This window comes from Mauremys reevesii, linkage group 3 (genome assembly GCF_016161935.1).
Source record: "Mauremys reevesii isolate NIE-2019 linkage group 3, ASM1616193v1, whole genome shotgun sequence".
Lineage (NCBI taxonomy): Eukaryota > Metazoa > Chordata > Testudines > Geoemydidae > Mauremys > Mauremys reevesii.
The window spans coordinates 5,099,559-5,110,341 of NC_052625.1; positions in this window are offsets into that span (position 1 = coordinate 5,099,559).

The following is a 10,783-nucleotide window of genomic DNA, read 5'->3' on the forward strand; positions in this document are numbered from 1 at the left end:
GGTAGTAACGTTTGCCTGAGTCTGCAGACAGCTTGGGCGCAGAGCTCCCTGGAGGTGGCTTGCCCCAGCCACCCCACTCCATGCCCTGTGGACTATAGTTCTTTGCTCACAGATTTTGGCTTGTTTTTTTTTTCATGCTGCCGTGTAAACCAGTCATTTTGCTGCAGCCGTTCATTCAGCGTTTTGCCTTTAGCTCCTGCCTGCAGTGGCCTCTTGCTCCCCACAACTGCGAATTGATTGGATTGGATTACAATGCATGTGCCCTGCACCGTTCTATGAAACATACTGAACCTCCCTTACATTCCAGAGACGCTGTTTGGGATGTCCCCAGGCCACAGAGCAGGATTATGTGTTTTCCTTTAACCTTTCCCATTTTTTCCTCTTTTTTTTTTATCGATTGCTGTTTAATAAATTGTATTTCCTTTGAACTGTATGAAATGATCAGTGAGTCAGGGAAGCATCCAGTGCAGAGAGAGCACTCCAGAGTGGGGACACCTTATCCCCTGCCCTAAGTGACCACATCCATGACAAGATTGGGGGTTGAGCCCCCCCCCAAGAATCCTGGGGCCATCCTTGTTGGGGTTATGAGGATTCAGCCACACAGGAGAGTGGAAGTGGAGCCCTCGAGGTCAGGCAGGCCTCTGGGTAAAGGGAGTGGGAGTGAGGATTCAGAGCCTTTCGCTAGCTCATTTCAAAGGCGTAGTGTATAAGCCAAGAAAGTTTCCCCACAACAGGAGCGCCATTCTGCTGCTTACATTGGCATTGTTGATAGAATAGAGGTGGTGGTCAACAGCTCACTAATAGAGCTGACTGGGAGATGCCTAGTCCTGCTACTCACATGAGTAATCTTTAAATACAGCAGTAATTCTGCTGAAGTCACTGGGCCTACCCCTGAGAGGAAAGGTCTGAAAGATCCAGCTTCAAATCAACTACACCTCTACCTCGATATAACACTGTCCTTGGGAGCCAAAAAATCTACCATGTTATAGGTGAAACCGTGCTATATTGAACTTGCTTTGATCCACCAGAGTGCGCAGCCCCACCCCCCCCGGAGCACTGCTTTACCGTGTTATATCCAAATTTGTGTTATATCGGGTAGCGTTATATCGGGGTAGCGGTGTATTAGAGGAGGTTCTCCCTTACAGTTAAGGATCTGGACTGGGACTCACAAGAATTGGGTTCAGTATTCCTGGCTTCTTGTGTACCCACGGGCAAGTTTCTTATTCTTTTGGTGACTCATTTCCCCATTTGTAAAATGGTTTAAATACTTTCCCAAGATGTTGTGAGAATAAGTCCATAAGTAGTCAGGGGGATGCTCAAATACTATGGTAAAAAAAAGTCCAACCTCTAAACCAGTGGTACTCAAACCTATAACAGAAGAAATGCTACATTGAGTGGAGGTGCAGACAGCTCCAAAAGGTTTAAATGTATTTAGAACAGAAAAGTGATCAGTACACATTGATAATAAAATGATTAATGGCATTAGTCACAGTCACCCACCATTAGAATAACTTTCCTAAAGCTAACACACTAAAGCATCAGTATTTACCTGTATTTGTTGGTTACCCGTGCAACACAGATTGTGTGTGTGTGTGTGTATTTTGCTTCACATTTCCTTGACCCTGCCCCTGCCCCCAGGGCAATAACCACATGGCAGTCAGGGCATCACTCAACTTGTGAAGAGAGCCACATTCCAGGCTCTGAAGAACCACGTGACCCAAAAGCTGCAGATTGAGTAGCCCAGTTCTAACAGTAACTGACCACTTCTGCAGTTCAGGATACTTCTGTCAGTTTTTAGTGTTCTGTAGCACTACTCTTAGTGAATCTCAACACTTCTCAGTTTCAAATTTGGATAACAAACTTTAAATTTAAAGTAAAAGGCATTACTGGATACCTACAGTAGTACTTAACAGCCCCTAAATTAACTTCCATCACTTGAATAATCATAGCTGCTGCCTGGCTTAGCCCTTACACATCCACTACAAATAAATGGCTCTCATAAAGATATGGGAGGTTTTAGCTCATGGAAATGCTTACACACAATAAGACACATATGCAAAGGATTTGCAGATTTGGGAGACTTTTATTATTGAATCCACGCAAAGTGCGATTAAAAGAAAAACCCTGCTGTTCTATTTTCTTTCTATTGAAAGCACATAAATGCTATTCAGGCTTCTGTTGCAGGATGATTTCATACCTATTGACAACCAGAAAGGCAGTTTTGCAACTGACCCCTATCACTACCATATTCTGAACAAAACCCTGGACCTGAACATGCCTGAAATTTGGGAGGTTTGAAATCTGGATCTGAATCCAGACTTTATAAAAGTCAGGTCTATCAATGCCTGATGTTTCCTCCAACACCTACAGGGAAAATAACTGAACCATGTTCAGAATATATCAGGCTGCTTAAAATAATGAAATAAGTGCTATAATGTCTGCTCTGCTCCTGCACCATGGAAGTCTATGGGAACTTTGTCATTGACTTCAGTGGGACCAGAATCATAGCCCCCCATTTCCCCATCAGTTTTCCAACACACAATTTTCCTCACAAGTCTTGCTATATGTTATGTTTTTTCTTAAAGCGCCAGCAGCTGGAGTCAAATGATTTTGTGACAATCTCAGCTTTCATTTTATTTTATTTTTTTAAGTAAATGTCTAGCTCTCCTGGTTGTGCAGAAAAAGTTGAAAATGTGATTCTAGCTAGAGTACCCTAAAGGTTCAAAACCTAGAAGGCAAATAAAAAGAGGTCAAAATGTATTATTTTTAAATCTCATGATTTTTAAGCCAATCTCATTTGTTTTGGGAGGCCTGACTCATGAGTTTTGAATGCTTGAGTTTGTCCACACTACACACTGTGCAGGCTACATTGAAAAGTTCTGCAGCTCCTAACCATAAAAACACTTCCCCATCTGCACTGGGAGGAGCAACAGACTGAAGCCAAGACAACTCTCATCAGTTTCACTCTGATCGGCCTGCTGAATCATGGGGGGGGGGAGGTAAATTAAAAATAAATAGCGGTGCTGCAGCAGCTCCATAATACAGCTTGCGTTGAGTAATATTAAATAAGATCTCTTTTCCAGTCCTGGCCGCTAACACCGAAATCAGAATAAATACTATCCCACTTTTGATACTGTATAAAGTAAACATTAAAGACAGAGTGTTATTCCAAAATGGCCTCCATGAGACACTGTCTGCAGGTTGAGCACACCATGATGGGGCACTCACCTCTTGAGTGCCACCTAGCAGCTGGCTGTGAAATCGCAGTCCTTTTCTCACCGCAGGTGCCCCACTGCAGGTTGCCAGCCAACTTTGGTAGGACTTCAGTGACTTGGCCCTCTGGCCTAGTCAAAGTCCAAATGAACCCTTCAGGGGTTTTAAGGAGTCCAGCAAATATAAGTCTCTTTGCCTTTGGTAGAGTCTTCAGCCCTGCTCTGGACTCTTTAAATCCATCCCTTTGTTCGGGCTCCCAAAAAAGGCCCCCTTTTGGGGTTTATGGCACTTTTCCTGTGGCCAGTAGGGAAACCCAGACCTGCACACTACTCCAGGTTCCAACCCAGGGACCCTATTCACAGCAGCCTTACTCCTTACTCCAATCTGTCACTGCTATTTTGCTGGGCCTCTTCCTACTGGACTCATTTTATCTCTCACGGCCATGTCCTCAGGTTCTTCTCTATATCCAGGCCAGAGAGGAGCACTCTTCCTCACCCCTCTGGTCCCAAAAAACAAACAAACAATTGGAGATATACCAATCTTCTAGAACTGGAAGGGACCCTGAAAGGTCATTGAGTCCTGCCCCCTGCCTTCACTAGCAGGACCAAGTACTGATTTTTGCCCCAGATCCCTAAGTGGCCCCCTCAAGGATTAAACTCACCACCCTGGGTTTAGCAAGACAATGCTCAAACCACTGAGCTATCCCTCCCCTGAGCCAGGAATTGACCTGCTTTTGGTTTTTTTATCTTTTTTATGGCAAAGCAAACTTGACCGAATAGTCTATAGCTGCCACCAACTATAATTCCTCAGTACTTAGCAGTTTATAATCTCTTGTGCTGCCTTGTGTCTTTCAAGTAACACAACACCTTTTTAATAGTACTCTATTGCCCCAATGTTTTTACTAAATAACAATGTGATTTTTGTTACCTTAAGACATTTGAATTCCCCAGAAAGCTTTTTCCTTTCTTTATCAAAGCCCTTACCTATGCATAAAAGATGATCAATTGTTTCTTCCGTCTTATAGTGTACAAATAGTTCACCTTTGTGTCTATTTATTTGAAAAAGACTTTTGTTTAATCCACAATGGCTCGTTAGTATTCTGAACAAAAGAACTTCATTAGAGCTATCCACGCCCTGAAGTACATCATTATCCTCAACTCTAGGGCACAATTCAAAAAATCTTCTTCCTCTTTTTTCACTGTCTAATTTTCTTGCCGTTCCTCTTTGACTTCCTGTTTATTCAAGGGTATTTCTATGTCAATCCATCCATTTCTTACAATGTCTTCAGCTGCTTTATCCGCCATTTTGTTCCCTGTTGTCCCAGTACGTGCTGGGATCCAGGTTAGTGCTACATGTATCCCTCTGTATTAACTCTGTGATTAGAAATGGAATTTCATTGATCAAATCACTTCAACATACTGAGATACTCTGTTTTATTGCCAAAAAGCCTGAGTTTGAATCTGAAAAAAAAATGATGCTGGGCATACATCCCAGATCCAATTTAATACTAGCATTATTGCTACTAGTTTGGCTGTCATGACAGCTACATAATCGGATATTCTTTTAGATGTACTAATTCCCAGTTTTGGCATACAATACGCCATCCCTACTCTGACTGTTTTTTCTTCTTTTTTGGAACCCTCTGTATATATTTGACAAAACTGACTCCACTTTCTAACAATATACTGTTTGGTACTTTCATCACTGTAGCTGACATTAACTTTGGCCCAGAAAGTTAGGTCCAGTACTTTCATTCATAGTGTAACATGTATTTACTAGAAGCTACCTGTAGCATGCATGTAGGTGGTGTAATAAATGCACCACATACAATGTGTAGTGCCTGGGCTTGTGTGTGTCAGGTGCAGGAGTGGCAGAACTAGAGGATGGTGGGGCTAGTCCCCCACAATTGAAATACTGGGGTTGGGGGGCCTGATTTATGTTTCTGCTCCCACACACCATTCTGCTTCACCTTCTGGGAACCAATGTTCCTTGTAAACTGTGCTCATAGGAAGACCAGGAGGGGTTGGAGCAGTTGCTGCGGCATCTAAGATTGGGGCAGGGAGCAGGTAGGAACCAGGGGATCAGGCTGGAGCCAGAAGCAGCTGCACCTGGCAAGAGATATGCAAAGTGCAAGGACCTAGCCTAGAGCCAGCTGCCTCCTCCCTGAGTCTTACTAATCCCCCTTGCTCCCCATGCACAGCGCATCCACCCCACTCCTCCTCTGCCCGACTTTCCCATTCAACGCAAGCTTCCACCACCTCCAATCATTTGAGTTGCATAGACGTAAATGGGAGCAGATTTTTTGCCTGAAGTGTTTTAATCCTTCATTTACTATACAGCGGCTTTTTAAAGATAACGGGCCTAATTATCAATTCACTCAGGTGCCTTCATGCTGCTCCAATATTGTAAAGAGGCCTTCGTACAATTCAGTGAGACTTTATTGGCATGTCAAGCTGAAAGCAAAAGACAGAGCTTTCAGGTATCTGTCCGAGGCTGGCACGACCCTCCCAGGATAGGGCTACGCCTTGTGTTTGAGGTTGGATCCCAAATCTATTTGTCATTGTTGGTCATTCCTGCTTTGGTGGCAGGTAGAGTGATCTCTGCCATCTCTCTCCTTTCTCCCAGGGTCAAGCTCAGTTTTTCTTTGTCACTTTTCACTGAGACCTTTTTTTTATGGTTCCTGATAATATGAGGAAATATCTTTCTTGACTGAACATGGGTAGTGCCCTGATAACGCCCCTTGTGCCAGGGGCCAGCTTGCAGAGACCTGCAGTAGGCAAGCTTTTTTCCCCTAGCCCTCTGCGCAGGGGACAGATCAAGGCCATGTTGAGGGTATATGCAAAATACGCTGCACTTTGGCTCTGCTCTGCTTCCCACACTACACAGGGACTCATGGGAAGCACTGGCAAGCCACAGAATACAAGGTGAGTAAAGATCACTTAATTTCACTTTTGCCCCTTGCCCTCTTGTGGTCGAATGGACCCCTGTATTCACACCCTACACACTAGTGTAATAATCATTGTACAAAATATGCCTTGCAAGTTATTGTCTGAAAACTAACAACTTGCTGGTCAATAAGATCATAGTGAAATGTGTCTTGCAACATTATGTATAAAATTATGGACATAAGCTGAAATTATGACTGAAGCGTGGTTACCAGACAAGACTGGGGAAGGGATAAACCTGTTCCTCAAAGCTAGCACCTTAGCCAGGTGTCATCAAAGCTGATGGACAAACACCTGTCAATTGGCCGTCCTTGGGCAACAAAGGGGGGCAGGAACAGATCGATGTGCATTTTAACAACCAACAACATGGAACCTCTTTCACCACGAGCTGCCATGTCTCTGTCCTCACAGGGGTAAGGAACTTTATCTAGGGGTAACCCTCAGGAAAATGCATTTCAAAGGGTGACTGGATTATAAAAGTGAGGGGCAGAAACACTCCAGGTATTCCCTCTTTCTTTCTCTCCCTCTCTCTCTCTTTCACCTAAGATGACAAAGAAACCAGCTATTAGTCTTTGGGAAGGTTTTGATCTGAGCATTTGGTCAGCCCTGTTGCTGGGGACCTGTGGTAAGGATTTTACCTTTAACCACATCTAGCTAGTTAAGTTTTAGTTACTAGAAAGCAGTATCTTTAGTTCTCTTGTAACCATTTCTGACTTTAGTGCCTTATACTTGTACTCACTTAAAATCTCTCCTTATAGTTAAATAAACATTTATTCTTTGATCAAAACTAATCTAATATTGTGTTTAAATTGAACTGTGTGAGCAACTCCAGTTACAAAGCAAACTGTTGTATAGTGATCCCTTACAGGGACAACAGACCTCTAATATCTGAGCTGCCCAGGAAATGGCTGGACAGCGCAGAACATGTTTGGGGGGAAATTTAGGACTGGGAGTGTGTTGGGGTCACCCTGCAGATAGTAACCAAGGCTGCTGGAAGCCAGAGAGCGTTGCTCGAAGGTGTAGTCAGATGTTTGGCTGCATGTGTGTGTTCTCTCTGTGTGCCGTCCCAGTTCTGCGCAGACAGCTGGCACAGCAGACCTCGATCGAACTGCCCAATAACCACAAGATCCATTAAGGTACGAAGGCACCCGGTCAGGTTTATTGTCGAAGCACGGTAATAGCACCTGGCAGACTCTATGAGGACACAAAGACGTATGCCCGTGACAATGGATGCAGCTCAGTGTCGGGACTTTCCATCCTCCCACACACTCCCTCTGAGATACCTCTTTATACACATATTGCCCCTCTGATGTGTCTAGGTGCCATCCATTACCTTGTACATGTTGGTTTGATCAAAACATCTCTGTCATTTAAGCTGTCATGGGTCAGCGTGTTCCTGCTATCTTTGGGGAACGTGTGGATAGCAAGGTGTTCTGGTACCACCCTTCTGGAAAGCATTTCCATGTGTTCTGTGCCTAGAACTTCTTAGGAATGTGTGTTTCTGCAATATCAGCCTTGTTCTTGCCAGATTCTGTGAGCAGGGCCTGCCTCCAGTTCACAGCCTGACTTTGCTTTATATTAGCTTTATATTAGCAAAGCTTTGACTGCTCTGCTTCAAGAGCTGATGTCTCAGGTTCTCTTCCGACTTCAGCAAGCTGCTGGGGTCAGAGGGGCTGGACCCAGCTGTAGCTAGACAGACACTCAGGGTGTGACCTGCATGCTGTCTGGCTGTCTGTGAGCACTCCACATTGGGAGCTACAGCAGCAAAGCATTTTGAGGCATGTCACAGAATATACCCCTCATTAGCAGACTTGTGCCTCCTGCTAGTCGTACTGGGGATTAGCTCAAGACCAATGCGTATGTCTGTGGCCTGCACACTGGCATCCTCTTCTGGACTCAGCATTCTGCCTAGTTCATCATCTGTGTTTCCTCCTTCTGGGGCTGGGGGCAGCGGGTATCTCTGTCCAACAGTCCAGCCACTTCCCCAGTGGCAAGTGGGGGGAGGGGGGAGGACCCAGGCCCTCTCACTTCACTGGGTTCCAACCCAGGGACTTATAAATAGCAGCCTCCTGCTGCTGCTCCATAACCTCCATCAATGCTGCTCTATTTCCCTAGGCCACTTCCCCATGGCCCCAGCACCATCTTCACCCTCACCTCAGGGCACTCAGCTCCTCAGTCCCAGGAGCCAGCCATTACTCTGTCCAAGGTGCTTACCATTCTCTCAGCCGTCCAGGGACACAGTCCTTACTCTTTGAGCTCCCAGCAACAACTGCCCCACTCAGTCCCGCAGCTCCATTTTATATAGACCTGCTGGGTCCTGGTTGGCCGTTCCTCACAGCCCCTCTCCTATTGGCTGCTTCCCACTCAGCCTCCCCAGGGCACTATTAACCCCTTCTCTGCCAGTATGAGGCAAACGCCTAATCACAAGGCATTCCAGATTTCAGAGCAGGTGGTGACACAACCCCTCACTAGTCTGGATTGCACCCTGCACTGTGATACCTCTGTCCCTGCCTCCGGGGCAAGAATGGAGTAACAGAGAATCAGTCCTACTCTTTTTAACTCTCTCTTATCTAGCAGAACATGTGAAAATGAGTCTGGAAAAAAAGTCATTGGCTGAAAAGGAGAAAGATTGGCCAGATCGGGGTTTTTACCATAAGACTGTTCTCCTTCTAGTGCCATCCACCCTAAAACCAGCTCTGATGAACACATGGGATTTGAAACAAGAACAAGGGCCAGTGAAGTTCCCTCCAACAGACGTACTCATTCATGTGTATTTCCCGTTAATTTTATTCTTTAGTCTCAGGGAAGTGTGTGCTACTGTGAAGGAAAACCCTGAAGGAGGAGGCATTACAAACCTAGGTCTGTGCTGTGATCCTCCATGCTGACACTGAAGGGCTCAGAACTGACTAAAGAATAATTACTCACATCCCTGCTAACTAGCATCAATGCACCATTTCCTAGCTCACTGAAAGTTTACAATGAGGAGTGGTTTGTTTGTGCTCTTTCTTTAGTATTTAACACTTCTTTAAATCGTTTTAGTTTAAGTTTTCATATAATCTGATACAAGCCATAAAACTGTCAAAGAAATTGACCCTGAGCAGTTTATGAAATGTACTTTGAATCAAATAATGGTTTTCCCTGCATAATGCTTAAACTAAGGTGTCTCCTGCTTCAAATGAAGGGATTGATGCACACTAACCTTACAGTTTTACATGTTCCTTTTCATTTATGGGCGGGGAAGAACTGTGCGCTTTTAATATCCCACTTCTCGTTGCAGGTTTCACAGTGTTCTGCAGGGGGCAGAATGTGTTTCACTTTGGTTTCTATCTGGCCAAGGGCTGACTCAGATGGAAAGAGTGAAATGGAAAAGAAAGAACAAGATGAAGAGCGAGGAGTAAGGAAATGAATTAGAGAAGTGAGGGAGGAGGGTGTTAGAGAGAAAGAAGGAGGTGTGGGTATTTTGAGGGAAGAGGGGACTAATAAGTAAGTGCCCACAAAAACTGTCCGTGCTGCTTCCTTACCCAGCAAAGGCCCCAGTGGTCTGAAGCTTCTTCCTCTGTCCCTGCATGGAATAGCACCACCTATTTCTAAGCTGCATTTGGCTATGGTGAAGCAAGCATTGGTTATTGTACAATCCTTTTTCATTCTACACTGCTTCCTGCATGGCTCTTGAGGGGACTGATCCAGCCCCCATGGAAGTCAATGGAAAGACTTACTTACTTCAGTGGAGCTGGGTCAGACCCTAGGAGCACAAAATACAGCACAAGGTTAAACTTCAGGCTCCACAGGCTGTTGCACGACCCAACAAGGTTGAGAAAATGGAGGGGGGAAAGCCAGTATGTACGTCTGCCTTTTTCACTCTCTGGTTCTTTCTTTTATTTCTGCCCTAACTTCCACAGGCCACTCATTTCTCCTCTTTTTGGTTTTTTGGTGATGGCTCCTGCCTAGTTGTACTTGTCAACTTCTTCGGGTACTCCATTCTCTCCTTTGGTCACTGTTGGCCTCTCCAGTCTGTCTCATCCATCATTTTCATATCCCCTAAGATTAACCCCACTCATTTGCTACAGTTTGTTCTTTGTCGTGGTTTTTGGTCTTTATGTAGTAGTGGGTTCAAGACTTTTCCTCCCACTTGCAGAGTCTACATTCAATGAAACTTTGATAGTTCACACTAACTGAGGACCTGCCTCTCTGTGACTCAGAGAGTCTTTCTTCTCGCTCCCCTGCCACCATTTTGCTGTAGAAATACAGCGGTGTAGTTCTGACGCTGCTTTATTGAATACAGATTTGCATAAATTGGAACTGTCATCTAGCAAAAAAGGGTGTTTTGTATGCCCTTATTTGACCTGTGTGCAGCTATGCATTTAGCTAAACCTTGCCCACAAGTCAGGATATAACTGAGTAAATTTTCAATTAGATTTATAATACATGCCCTGACAGCTGAATAAAAGATGCATGACAAGTTTACATAATATCCATAGAGGTCTTTTTGTTAATGAATCAAGTCCTAATTGAAGAGCATTAATAATACGTTAATAATTGAAAAGCAAACACGACTAGTGAACATATCTCTGCAGAGCAGTTGTGTGGATCTGTTTCCTACTGTCAGCATCAGTCCATGGCCAATA